Raw genomic sequence first — 12,974 nt, 5'->3', positions numbered from 1 at the left:
TCCATGTTTTGGCTATTGTTGAGAGTGCTGCTATGAACACTGGGGTAAATGTGTAAATTCCTAGCGGTGCTATTGCTGGGTCATAGGGGAGTTCTATTGTTAATTTTTTGAGGAACCTCCACTTTGTTTTCCAGAGAGGCTGCACCGGTTTACATTCCCACCGACAGTGTAGGAGGGTGCCCATTTCTCCACATCCTCGCCAGCATCTAGAGTCCTCTGATTTGCTCATTTTAGCCACTCTGACTGGAGTGAGGTGGTATCTCAGTGTGGTTTCGATTTGTATTTCCCTGATGAGGAGGGATGCTGAGCATCGTTTCATTTGTCTGTTGGCCATCTGGATGTCCTCTTTGGAGAAGTGTCTGTTCATCTCTTCTGCCCATTTCTTCACTGGGTTGTTTGTTTTTTGGGTTTGGAGTTTGGTGAGTTCCTTATAGATTTTGGATACTAGCCCTTTATCTGATATGTCACTTGCAACTATCTTTTCCCATTCCGTTGGTTGCCTATTAGTTTTGTGGGTTGTTTCCTTTGCCGTGCAGAAGCTTTTAATCTTGATGAGGTCCCAATCATTTATTTTTGCTCTTGATTCTTTTGCTTTTGGGCATGTTGCAAGTAAGAAATTGCTGCGGTGGAGGTCAAGGAGGTTGTTTCCTGCTTTCTCCTCTAGGGTTTTGATGGTTTCCTGTCTCACGTTCAGGTCCATTTTGAGTTTATTTTGGTGTATGGTGTAAGAAAATGATCTAGTTTCATTCTTCTGCATGTTGCTGTCCAGTTCTCCCAACACCATCTGTTAAAGACACTATCTTTTCTCCATTGGATACTCTTTCCTGCTTTGTCAAAGATTAGTTGGCTGTATACTTGAGAATCTGCATTTCTAACGAGTTGCCAGGTGATGTTGATACAATTTTATTCCTTTTGTATCTTCCTCCACAATACCAACTCCAGGCATAAGTAGATACTAACTAAATAAATTTTCAAGAACCCACTTATTTTTTTTACAATATAAAGATAATTGTATTTTATGGCTATTTTTCATATGCGTTTTTTTAAAAAAAGTAATGGCAGCACAAACTCAAACCCCTAAAGAATAATAAGGAAAATTAATGTTAACTTAAATATTAACAGCCTGTTATGGGTTAAATTGTGTCCTCCAAAAAGATATGGTGAAGTCCTAACCTCTAGAACCCCAGAACTTATTTGAAAGGGGATATAGTTGCAGATATAATTAATTATGTTAAAATGAGGTCCTCCTGGAGTAGGGTGAGTCCTTAATCCAAACGAGTGGTGTCCTTACAAGAACAGAAGAGACACAGAACAGACACACGCACAGGGCCACCTGACGGTGGAGGCAGAGACCGTCTGCAGCGATGCATCTACCAGTCCAGGAATGGCCAGGACTTCTGGCTACCACCAGATGCTAGAAAGAGGCAAAGAAAGACTCTTCTCTATGTCCTTCAGGAGCAGCATGGCCCTGCGGACACCTTGATTTCAAACCTCTAGCTTCCAAAGCTGTGAGAATCCATTTCTGTTGGTTTTAAGCCTCCCAGTTTGTAGTAATGAGTTAAGGCAGCCCTAGAAAACTGATAAACATCCTATTCCTCAATACTTATTGCACAGGCCAGGAGTTTTTGTGGTGTGTTGTTGTTTTTTGTTTGTTTTATTTTGGTTTTGTGGGTGGTTTTATTTTTTGTTTGTTTTTATTTGTCTGTTGGGTTTTTTGTTTGTTTGTCTGATTTGCATCCAGGACATACAGGCACTGCTTATTTATAAAATTTAAATCAATTTGCCAGTGGCTACTTCAATTTTGATTCATCGTTTACTATTACATATGCCAAGGAAAAGAATTATAAAATAAGAGAAGACTCAAGTGAGTGGAAAGAGATCTACGGAAAGCAAGAAGGAGAGACTTAAAAATCAAGGAAAGAAAAAAGAATATACTCATAGAGTTTATTATGAATAATCTTATATTTGAGGAAAAACACTACCGTTCCCAGAAATAAAATTATCCCTTAACAGAAATACATCTGTGATACTATTTAACGAGATTTTCTTTTCTTTTCTCTCTCTCTTTTCTTTTTGATAAGTCTGACTAGGGGGTTATCAATTTTGTTTTTCTTTAAAAAAAAAAACAGCTCTGAGATTCATTGATCTGTTCTACTGGGTTTGTTTGTTTGTTTTATTCTGTATTGTATTTCTGCTCTCTCTTGATTGTTTCTCTTCTTCTGCTGGTTTTGGGCTTTATTTTTGCTGCTGTCTTTCTAGTTCCTTTAGGTGTCAGGTTAGATTGTGTATTTGTGACCTTTCTTACTCCTTGAGATAGGACTGAATTGCAATGCACAACCCTCTTAGGACTCCCTTTGCTGCATCCCAAAGGGTTTGGACTGTCATGTTTTCATTTTCATTAGCTTGCTTATATTTTTGAATTTCTTCTTTAATTTCCTGGTTGACCTGTTCATTCGTTAGTAGGATATTCTTTTTTTTTTTTTTTAATTTTTTTTAATGTTTTATTTATTTCTAGGAGAGAGAGAGAGACAGCGTGAGCAGGGGAGGGTCAGAGAGAGAGGGAGTCACAGACTGAAACAGGCTCCAGGCTCTGAGCTGGCAGTCAGCACAGAGCCCGACGCGGGGCTCGAACCCACGAACCGTGAGATCATGACCTGAACGAAAGTCGGACGCTTAACTGACTAAGCCACCCAGGCGCCCCAGTAGGATATTCTTAAAACTACATGTATTAGGGGGCTTTCCAAATTTTTTCCTGTGGTTGATTTTAATTTTCATAGTATTGTGATCTGAAAATATGCATGGTATGATCTCAATCCTTTTATTTGTTGAAGGCTGTTTTGTGACCCAGTATGTGATCTATTTTGAATAATGTGTCATGTGCACTCAGGAAAAATGTGTATTCTGTGGCTTTTGGATGAAAAGTTCTGAATATCTGTTAAGCCCATCTGGTCCAATGTGTCATTTACAGCTGTTGTTTCCTTGTTGATTTTCTGCCTAGATGCTCTCTCCATTGCTGTAAGTGGATTATTAAAGTCCCCTACAATCACAGTATTGTTATCCAGACATTGTTTTTATGTTTGTGATTGATTGATTTATATATTTGGGTGCTTTCATTTGGGGGGCATAAACATTTACAATTATTAACTCATTTTGATGGATAGACCCCTTAATTATGATATAATACCCTTTTTCATCTCTTGTTACTGTCTTTGTTTTAAAATCTAGTTTGTCTGATATAAGTAGGACTACTCTGGCTTTCTTTTGACTTCCAGTAGCACAACAGATGGTTCTCCATCCACTCACTTTCAATCTACAGGTGTCCTCAGGTCTAAAATGAGTCTCTTGTAAGCAGCATATAGATGGATCTTGTTTGTTTGGGTTTTTTTAATCTATTCTGATACCCTATGTCTTTTGATTCGGGGTATTTAGCCTATTTACATTCAGAGTGATTACTGAAAGATATATATTTAGTGTCATTGTGTTATCTGTAGGTTTCATGCTTATGGCAATGTCTCTGGTCCTTTGTAGTCTTTGCTGCTTTTCACTCAGAGTCCCCCTTAGGATCTCCTATAAGGCTGGTTTAGTGGTCATGAACTCCTTTAGTTTTTGTTTGTCTGGGAAAGCCTTTATCCCTCCTTTTATTCTGAATGACAGGCTTGCTGGATAAAGGATTCTTGGCTGCATATTTTTCCTATACAGCACATTGAATATTTCCTGCCACTCCCTTCTGGCCTGACAAGTTTCAGTGGACAGGTCTACAACTACCCTTATGTGTCTACCCTTTTAGGTTAAAGCCTGTTTGTCCCTAGCTGCTTTCAGAATTCCCTCTTTATCCTTGTATTTTGCCAGTTTCACTATTATATGTTGTGGTGTTCACCCATTTGGTTGATTTTGAAGGGTGTTCTCAGTGCCTCCTGGACTTAAATATCTGTTTCCTTCCCCAAGATTAGGGAAGTTCTCAGCTATAATTTGTCCAAATAGGCATTTTGCCCTTTCTCTCTCTTCTTCTTCTTCCGGAGCTCCTATGATATGGATATTATTTCATTTCACTGAGTCACTTAGGTCTCTAATTCTCTCCTCATGATCTAGTAATTTCCTTTCCCTCTTTTTCTCTGCTTCATTTTCCAAAATTTTATCTTCTATTTCACCTATTCTCTCCTCTGCTTCTTCCATCCTTGCTGTCACTGCATCTAGTTTATTTTGCATCTGATTAGAAGCATTTCTCAATTCATCGTGACGATTTCTTAGATCTTTGGTCTCTGTAACAATAGATTCTCTGCTGTCTTCTATGCACTCTGTTGTCACATCTTTGGCTGTTCTATTCCACTGCTCTTAGTGGTGGAACGTTTGGACCTTCCACCCAGTGTGCTTTGATTTGTTTGTTGAAGTAACCCTTGGGAAAAAGAAAAAAAGGGAGAAGGAGCCTTATCCCATACAAAGAAAGAAATGAAAGGGGTGAAAAATAGGGGGAAAAAAGACCAAGCAGAGAATCAAAGAAACTATAAGGTTTGATCCAGAGAGAAAAAGAGAGGGAAAAATAAAGAAGGAGATACAGAAGAGGTGTAAAAAGACTGGAGTAAAAATACCTGATTAAACAAAGAAACAACCAGAGCAGAGAAAGAAAGAAAGAGAGAAAGAAAGAAAGAAAGAAAGAAAGAAAGAAAGAAAGAAAGAAAGAAAGAAAGAAAGAAAGAAAGAAAGATTTATGTATATTAGGAATTGACCAAAACTCAAGTCAGAAACTATGAGCCTGATTCCAAAGGAAAGAAAAAAAGAAGAAGAAATAGGAGGATAAAAAGAAAAAGAAGGGAAAAGAGAAGGTAAGAAAAGAAAAGGGGGGGAAAAAATTCCAAAAGAGACTAACATACAAGACCGCAGGACAGTTGTCTATTGGTGCCTGGAATCGTGCTGGTCTGGAGGAAAAGCTGTCTGCTTTCATCAGTGTCAGCTTTACTCCAGTAGATAAGCAGTTACTTGGCACAGAGGGGTGGGGTTTGTTGTAAGAAGGTCCCACTTCCACTGAGGACCGCTGTCCTATTCCCTGAAGCATGACCGTGTTGGTGATGGGGAGAAAAATGGACACAACCCAGTCTCTTCTCCCCTGACTGGGGGTCTCAACCTATGCTATTCAGACCATCCTTATAGAGTAGCATGATGCGAGTAGGCCGGCTTGTTCTGCTTCACAGTCTCCCATGCCTCCTAGGTGCTCAGCTGAGATTCAAAACCCAATGTCTTTTTTTTTTTTTCTGAGAGAGAGAGAGACAGCGTGAGTAGGGGAGGGTCAGAGAGAGAGAGAGAGAGAGAGAGAGAGATACAGAATCCAAAACAGGCTCCAGGCTCTGAGCTGGCAGTCAGCACAGAGCCCGATGCGGGGCTTGAACCCACGAACCGTGAGATCATGACCTGAGCCGAAGTCGGACACTCAACCGACTGAGCCACCCAGGCGCCCCCAAAACCCAATGTCTTAAAAGGATCCCGATCTGCATGGACCTGGTTCTGGGGTAGCACCACTCCGCCCAGTTGACAAAGGGCCTCTGGCTAGCCACTGTAGGGGCTTTTGTCCTTGAGGGGAGGGCAATACACCCTCATCCCACACTACTCAAGGGAAGGGACTGTTCTCTCCCAGTATACCCCCAAGATCGCTACTGTACCCCAGGGCCAGCTCCTTCCCCCCAGGCACACACAGCAGAGGCTCTGATGCAGAGAAAGTCATGCATCCCTGAAAACTCCAATCCTTAGCTCCTAAGGCTGTTTGCAAAGTAGAAACTGGCTCTCTCCATATTTCTCATTCCCCAGTCTGTGGCCCAGAGAGGTTTTTCTCTTGTTCAAAAACAGTCCCACAGCCTCTCTTTCTTTTCCTTTTGTCTCTCTACTGAAGGGGCTTTCCACACACCGCCATGCCTATGCCACTCATTCTATCTTTCTCAATTTGCATACATGTATCTCTGTCCCACCAAGTTGTCTCTTTTCACCTGAGGAGATTTTTCTGTCACTCTGCAGCATGTATTCCTGGGTATTCCAAGTGTTCTGACCTCAATACAGCTGTGTTTGAGGGACAAGGGAAATTCCTGTCTTCCTACTTCTCCACCATCTCAACTCCTCTCCTCCCACTGATCTAGATTTAAAACCCAGAACCATCTGTATGATTTTTTAAAAGCCATGTAATGTTCATGAATCTGTACAGTGGGAACACTCCCGATAATTGTTTTCCATAGAGGTTGGTGTAAGAATCATAAAGGGTTTTGCAAGATGTCAAAACATTCAGGAAATGGTATTATTATCAGAAGACAGAAGAGCATTGAACATAATTATTTTAAGAAGCTCCCCTGTGCCCCCCCTTTTTATTTATTACAAAATTAATATGTTTATCAGTTGAGCTAAATGCCATCTTAACCCCAACTCAGGGAAGGAAATATGGAATTGGTTAAATAAAAAGCAACAGTAGCAAACACTGCCTAAGAGAGTCAGGCCCAGGACACAGGGCATTGGGGGGATCAGGGGGCGCTTGGTGGGAAAGAAAGCTTTTAAAAGCGGGGGTAGGTGGGTGGGCAGTGGCACCAAAAGCAAACTTCTCTTCACAATTTTCCCATGGGTCAGTCCTGAGTGAATAAAATGTTTTTTTTCTTTTCACTGTATTCAAAACATGTCTGATCTTATTTCTAGATTATTCCTAATAAGTATGTCTGGGCAAAGACCACAACTGGTGAAAACTTTATTATGCATATATTTTTGTACAGGAAAAAAAAACACTTTTTTTTGAACTTCATAATGAGAATGAACTAAGTCCAAATTTGTAATATTTTTAAACAGAGTTCAATTCAGTGCAACAGTAGTTGGCTTTTTAAACTTTCACTGGGCAAAAAGAAGAAAAAACTTAGTGAAGTTCATTCTGCTAGAGACAAAAATGAGCTTATTTCCAATAAGAATACAACATAATCAGCCCCTCTATTTTTATTTTCTTTTCGTTAGAAAAATTCCTAAACCACCATCAAGCAGACAAATAACTACATAATATACTTTAACCCATTAAATTATTCTAGAATTATTTAATTTCCTGGGTAGGAGGAAGAATATAGTCTATTTACTAGATTAGGGACAGATTTCTTGAGCCATTTGCTCATACCAGTGTGCTCAGACCAAATGTTGTGCCCCCACCTTCCAATCATATGGTAAATCCTAACCCCCAATTTGATGACATTAAAGGTGGGGCCTTTGAGAGATGACCTAGTGGTCATGAGGATGTAGCATTCATGAATGGGATGAATGTCCTTATAAAGGAGACCCCCAGAGAGCTCCTGGGCCTCTTCTGCCTTGTGAGGACAGAAGATGAAAAAAAGATGCCATCCATGAACTTGAAAGTGGGCTCTCACCAGACACTAGCTCTGCAGTCACCTTGTTCTTAGACATACCAGCTTTAGAACTGTGGGAAGTTACAAGTGTCTGTGATATTCTGTTATAGCAGCCCAAATGGACTAAGACATTGTTACTACATTGTTCCTATTTTATTATAATTTATATCTGTACATATTTGATAACCTGTGAAATCCTGAAGAACACAGATTAACAAAGCCATGGTTTTATGCTCATGAAACCTCTAGTGGCTCAATAATTTTTTTAAATGAACTCACAGAAGTATGAAGTGGACTTTAATATTCTCTGGCAAACTATGACACAAGACACCAGATACAGTGGACATTTTGTCAATATTTTGGTCTCCCATCTAAACCCTTTGTGTACTTAGAGAATGTTCCTTTTTAAATATATATGTATATACATTTATATGTATATATGTATGTATATATGTATATGTATATATATAAATATATATGTATATTTAATTTTTTAGAGAGAGAGCATGTGAGCAGGGGAGAGGGTCAGGGAGAGAGAGAGAGAATTCCAAGCAGACTCCATGCAGAGCCCAACATGAGGCTCAATCTCACCACTATGAGATCATGACCTGAGCTGAGATCAAGAGTCAGATGCTTAACCAACCCAGGCACCTCAAAAGAATGTCCCTTTGTATAAAGCTAGATACTTCCCCAAACCCCTGGTAGCCTCAGGTTCCCCAATCACATTTCAAATTAGGACACTATGACACCGAAGCAGAGAAACTGGAGGTTCTACCATGTTGGTGGCAGAGGGAGGCCAGACTGAAATCCAGTTTTCAAGGGAACTTGTGCACACCCCACATGGTCCAGACATCAGCACTGATGCAGCAGCTGCCTCACAGGACTAGCTGGGAAACATGACAATGTCTAATGTCCAGCGGCACCTGCTCCTTGCCCCTTTCTGATCCTGGTTCTCCAGCCTTCCTGGAGATGTTGTGAGCTAACCAGCACCTTCTAAAGAAATATCTTTTCTGCCTAAATCATCCAAAGTTCATATCTGTACCCATGACTAAAAATTCTGTGGAGTCCAACTTGGTTCCATCACTAATTAGCAGACTGACAGTCTCACCTAAATACTCTGGGATTAATCAGATTATCTATTCATGTTTGGCTATATATCCAAACTCTCTTCCTGCTTTAAAATTCTTTAATTCCATTGGGGTAATTTCAGTGAGGGGGGATATAAATATTATGCTAATGCAATACTTATATTTCTCATATATATGTATACCTTCTAGATGGATAGTTCAGACACCACAGTTTTTCCCATGTGACTTATGTCTTTTAAGAACTCTGGTCAGTAGAGTAGTTCTGGGCTTTTGGTGATATAAATTATATTAGGGCCAACACTGAGAACTACACAAACTCTACTGCCCATCAGCTAGCTACATCTCATATACCACTGAATGTGTCACTGAGCAGAGAAAGAAAAGATGTTCTGTGACCCAACTTAATCATGATGTGTAAAGCTATTTGATAAAGTGCCCTCATGAGAGTTAAGTACGCTTAGTGTGTTCTCTTATTATTCATGACTGTCACACGAATCAGAAGTCATTCTTGTCCAAGAAAGAAAGGCACTGGCAATTTAGTTGCACAGTTGCTAGGGTGCTTTTTAAAAGCGGTTATGTGAAAGGAAAATTCAAAGAAAGCCCAATTACACAGGCTGGTTACCTGCCATCAAGCTGGCTGTGGTTATCTTGTTTCTCTGGTCTTTACTGCTAACAAAGGGCTCATGTACCTTGACACTTATCAGAAAAAGGCACTAATTTTCTTTTCACTTACACATAAGCTATCTCTTCCAGATGAGACTTAAATAGAAGATTAGCATGAAATCTTTGCCCTTTCTTCCATTTCTATAATCTAGAAACCATTCAGTGGATCTGATAAGAGCAGCTTCTTTGCAGTTTGACATTGAGAGGGTACCTTTGAGGGCTATTATGAAGGCCAACCTGTTCTCTAAGTTTCATGGGGAATGAGTTATATTCTGCGACCTGTAATATATTCAAAGGAGCTTGAAGAAGCTTCAGAATCCACACATTCTAAATAGCATAGTTTTTCAGACATTTTTGTAGAGAAGAATATTGTTCATCCTAAAATGCAATCTCCCCCTTTTGTCATTTTTGTTCTAAAAAAAGTTAGGAGAAATTATGTGAAATAAAAAATGCTGACCTACTGGGATGCTCATCCCCAGAATCCAAAGAACACAAGATGCCCAGATGTACATGACAATCAGTGACCATCTAGTTGACATCAAACAATGCCATGTCCATTTTATTTCAGCAAATCCTTCTTATAGCCAGTCATAAATCTGTAGCTATGTACTAGCTTTATGATATAAAGAATAACTTTTATAGTTAAGATCTAAAGTGTTTTAATATTTGGAGTTCAAGCCATAACCACTTCAGGGAAGAAGAGCTTGGCACTCACCCCCTGAAATACCTCTGAGAGCAGTGGCAAAGGGCCAGAAATCAGGGGCAGAAAAAGGGTGGAGATTAGGCTTCCTGATAGTTCCTATCCTTCAGTACCAAAAAGTTTTTTAAATCAACCTTTTGTCTACCTGAGCAAATGTAACAAGATTTTTTTAAAAGGCAAGAATGAATTATGTGAGAGTGACTTTTCTTTATTAGTTATACCAAAACCTGGGGTACAGAATATGCACAATGGACAGTACTCAAAGATTGAAGAGAAGAAAGAAGAAATAAAAGAAATAATCTTAGGTCTAGGAGACTTGTTTCTCAACCAAACAGGAATCTGTGAAATATACCTGAATACTCAGGTAATTAATGCAGACTAAATTTGTCATTGAGCCTCCCCAAAATGTGCCACATTGGCATGTGGATTACTTTGAGCTAAAGTCAATCAAGACTCAAAAGACTCAGGAAGAACTTTTTACTTTCCCCTTAACTACTTAAAAGACTTTAGAAGAGGGTCTGGTCTAGGAAGAGAGCAATCACCAGAGTGTGGGTAAGCAAAGGGAAAAAGCTTGGAAGGGCCTGGTAATCAAATTCCTGTGTCCCACTGTCTCTGTGAGACATGGCAAACATTTGTTTACCAAACTTTTGTTCTTCCCATCTTCCTATGAATTGTCTTCCTCCACTTTGAAGTTTCAGACCTCTAACACCTTTTCCTTAGCTCAGGATGGCTTATACACCACTAGTGCTTGGCTGCCTGTGGATATCATATTCTTATGAGGCTCCTATATGTACAGAATTAAATTTGTTTTTCTCCTGTTAATCTGTTTTATATCAATTTCCCAGCCTAAGAATCTAAAAGGTAGAGAAAAATTTTCTCCTCCTCAACACCATTTATCTGAATAGAACCTGCATCAACCTTCCTATGATTCTGCAGTAGTGATTAGATGTCTTTCATACATGTCATAGCCTCTGCTCTTAGGTTGTGCTCCCTGCTTTGTTGCTCATGATTTTCTACTATATTGATGATCTAACTAGGCATTTCTCAGAACAAATGTAGGCCGTTGTTAAATGAATGGCCAAGTTTAGTAGTTTAGTCTACGGGTATGAAAAATATCTGGTTCTATCTGTAATGTTAGAATGAAAATATCTAATATGGACTAGGTTTTAATGCCTTAAGAATATGAGCCTCTGGGTGCCTGGGTGGCTCAGTCAGTTAAGCATCCAACTTCAGCTCAGGTCATGATCTCGCAGTTCATGGGTTCAAGCCCCATGTCTGAGTGGGTTCTGAGCTGTCAGCAAAGAGCTTGGAGCCTGCTTCAGATTCTGTGTCCCCCTCTCTGTCTCTGCCTTTCCTCTGCTCATGCTCTGTCTCTCTCTCTCAAAAAATGAATAAATGCTAAAAAATATTTAAAAAAAGAAAAAAAGAATAAGAGCCTCGAATTGCCTTCACTGACTTAACCATCCTTCAGGGCACAGTCATTTTCAAATCTTTAATATAACACTTGAGAATATTAATGATAAAAGAGTTAATCATGTTTTAGTTCGGTAATAAAAAATTAAATCTACAAAAGTGAAACTCAAAAAGAAATAGTAAAAATGTGAAGATCACTCCCCAGAGACACAGGGTAACATCAGGGAAAAGTCCTTGAATTCAGAATTAAAAGTTTTGGTTCTGGGACTTAGTTTATTTTCTTTCTTTCAAAAAACATGTATTGAGTGCCTACTTATGCCAAACTCTTCCAAGTCTATAGTTGGATGGATATAGTTGTGGACAAAACAGATGTACTCCTTGCCTTCCAGGAGCTAGTAGGACATTAAAAAAATCACATATTTAATTGCAATTATAATAAGTACCGTAGGGAAAAGAACAAGGTATAATTTAAAAATTCAGGAGGGGCACCCGGGTGGCTCAGTCAGTTGAGTGTCCACTTCAGCTCAGGTCATGATCTCATGGTTCATGAGTTTGAGCCTCACATCAGGCTCACTGCTGTCAGCACAGAACCTGCTGCAGATCCTCTGTCTCCCTCTCTCTTTGCCCCTCCCCCCCTTGTGCTCACTCTCTCCCTCTCTCAAAAATAAATAAACGCCTAAAAATATATAAATAAATAAAAATGCAGGAAGGATGTACACCAAATTGGAGGGTTTAAGGGAAAGTTTTCTTGAGGAAGTGATTTAAACTGAAGGTTATGCAAGAGTTAGTCAGGCACCCGAGTAACAAAGACCTAGGGGTGGGGTGCTAGGAGAATATTTTGATCAAAGAAAACAGTACGGTAAAGGTTTTAAAGCAGGAACAAGCTTGGCATGTCTGAACAACAGAGAGGTTCACAGGGCTACAACATGGCATGCAAAAAGGAGGGTGGATGTTAGAGATATAACAGGCTTAGATAGCAGAGACTTGTGGGCATGTTAGGAAGAAGTTATTGAAGCAGGAAAGGGTTCTAAATACAATGATAAAATTTATCTTTCCGAATGCTTACTCTGGTGGGAATACAGAAATAGAGTTAAAGATAAGTGGTTTAAAAAAAAAAAAAACTACAGGAGGATTTGGTGTTGAACTAGAGTGGGCACAAAAGAAGATTAGAGATATATGTTAAAGATAGAATCCAGAGGACTTGGTGACAGGTTGGGTATGGGAGGTCAGAGAATAGAAAGGAATAATTAGGGAATGCTCCCAGATTTATGGCTTGGGCAACTGGGTAATGAAGTGGGATTTACTGAGTGATAAAAACTGGAGCAGGAAGAAACCGCAGAAGGTACAAAGAAAGATGAAAGCTTCTATTTTGCACGTTAAGTTTGTGATGTGAACAAGACATTCAAATAGAAACCCCAGTGGGCTGTTAGGTATGTGAGCCTAGAGCTCAAGCAAAAGTCAAGTCATTTATCAGTTGTGAAACTTTGGATGAGTCATCTTGTAATTCTGAGCCTCAGTTTCCTTATCTGGCAAATGAGAACCAACAACTGCCTGCCTCAATAGGATGGAGGGAAAGATAGATGAGGCAGCATCTATGAGGGGTCTCTCAACTGTATAGGCTGTATAGACATGCAGTGTGTTTGACTGGTGAAAAATAACTTCATGTTGGAAAGGGAATGTGAAGAGCATATACTAACTTTTAATATTCTGTGTGTCTCTATTGGCAAATATACACAAATTTATGGAGAGAGAGAGAGGGAG

General features: G+C 39.5%; 1 long non-coding RNA gene across 1 annotated transcript in view; it reads right to left on the bottom strand.

Moving 5' to 3' along the window:
- The window catches only part of LOC120226423, a 137,874-nt gene that overhangs the window by 54,661 nt on the left and 70,239 nt on the right, over nt 1–12,974 (bottom strand). The window lies entirely within an intron of this gene.

This window comes from Hyaena hyaena, unplaced genomic scaffold, assembly GCF_003009895.1.
Source record: "Hyaena hyaena isolate Hyena2069 unplaced genomic scaffold, ASM300989v1 scaffold_1687, whole genome shotgun sequence".
Lineage (NCBI taxonomy): Eukaryota > Metazoa > Chordata > Mammalia > Carnivora > Hyaenidae > Hyaena > Hyaena hyaena.
This window is presented reverse-complemented; position numbering and strand designations above follow the sequence as displayed.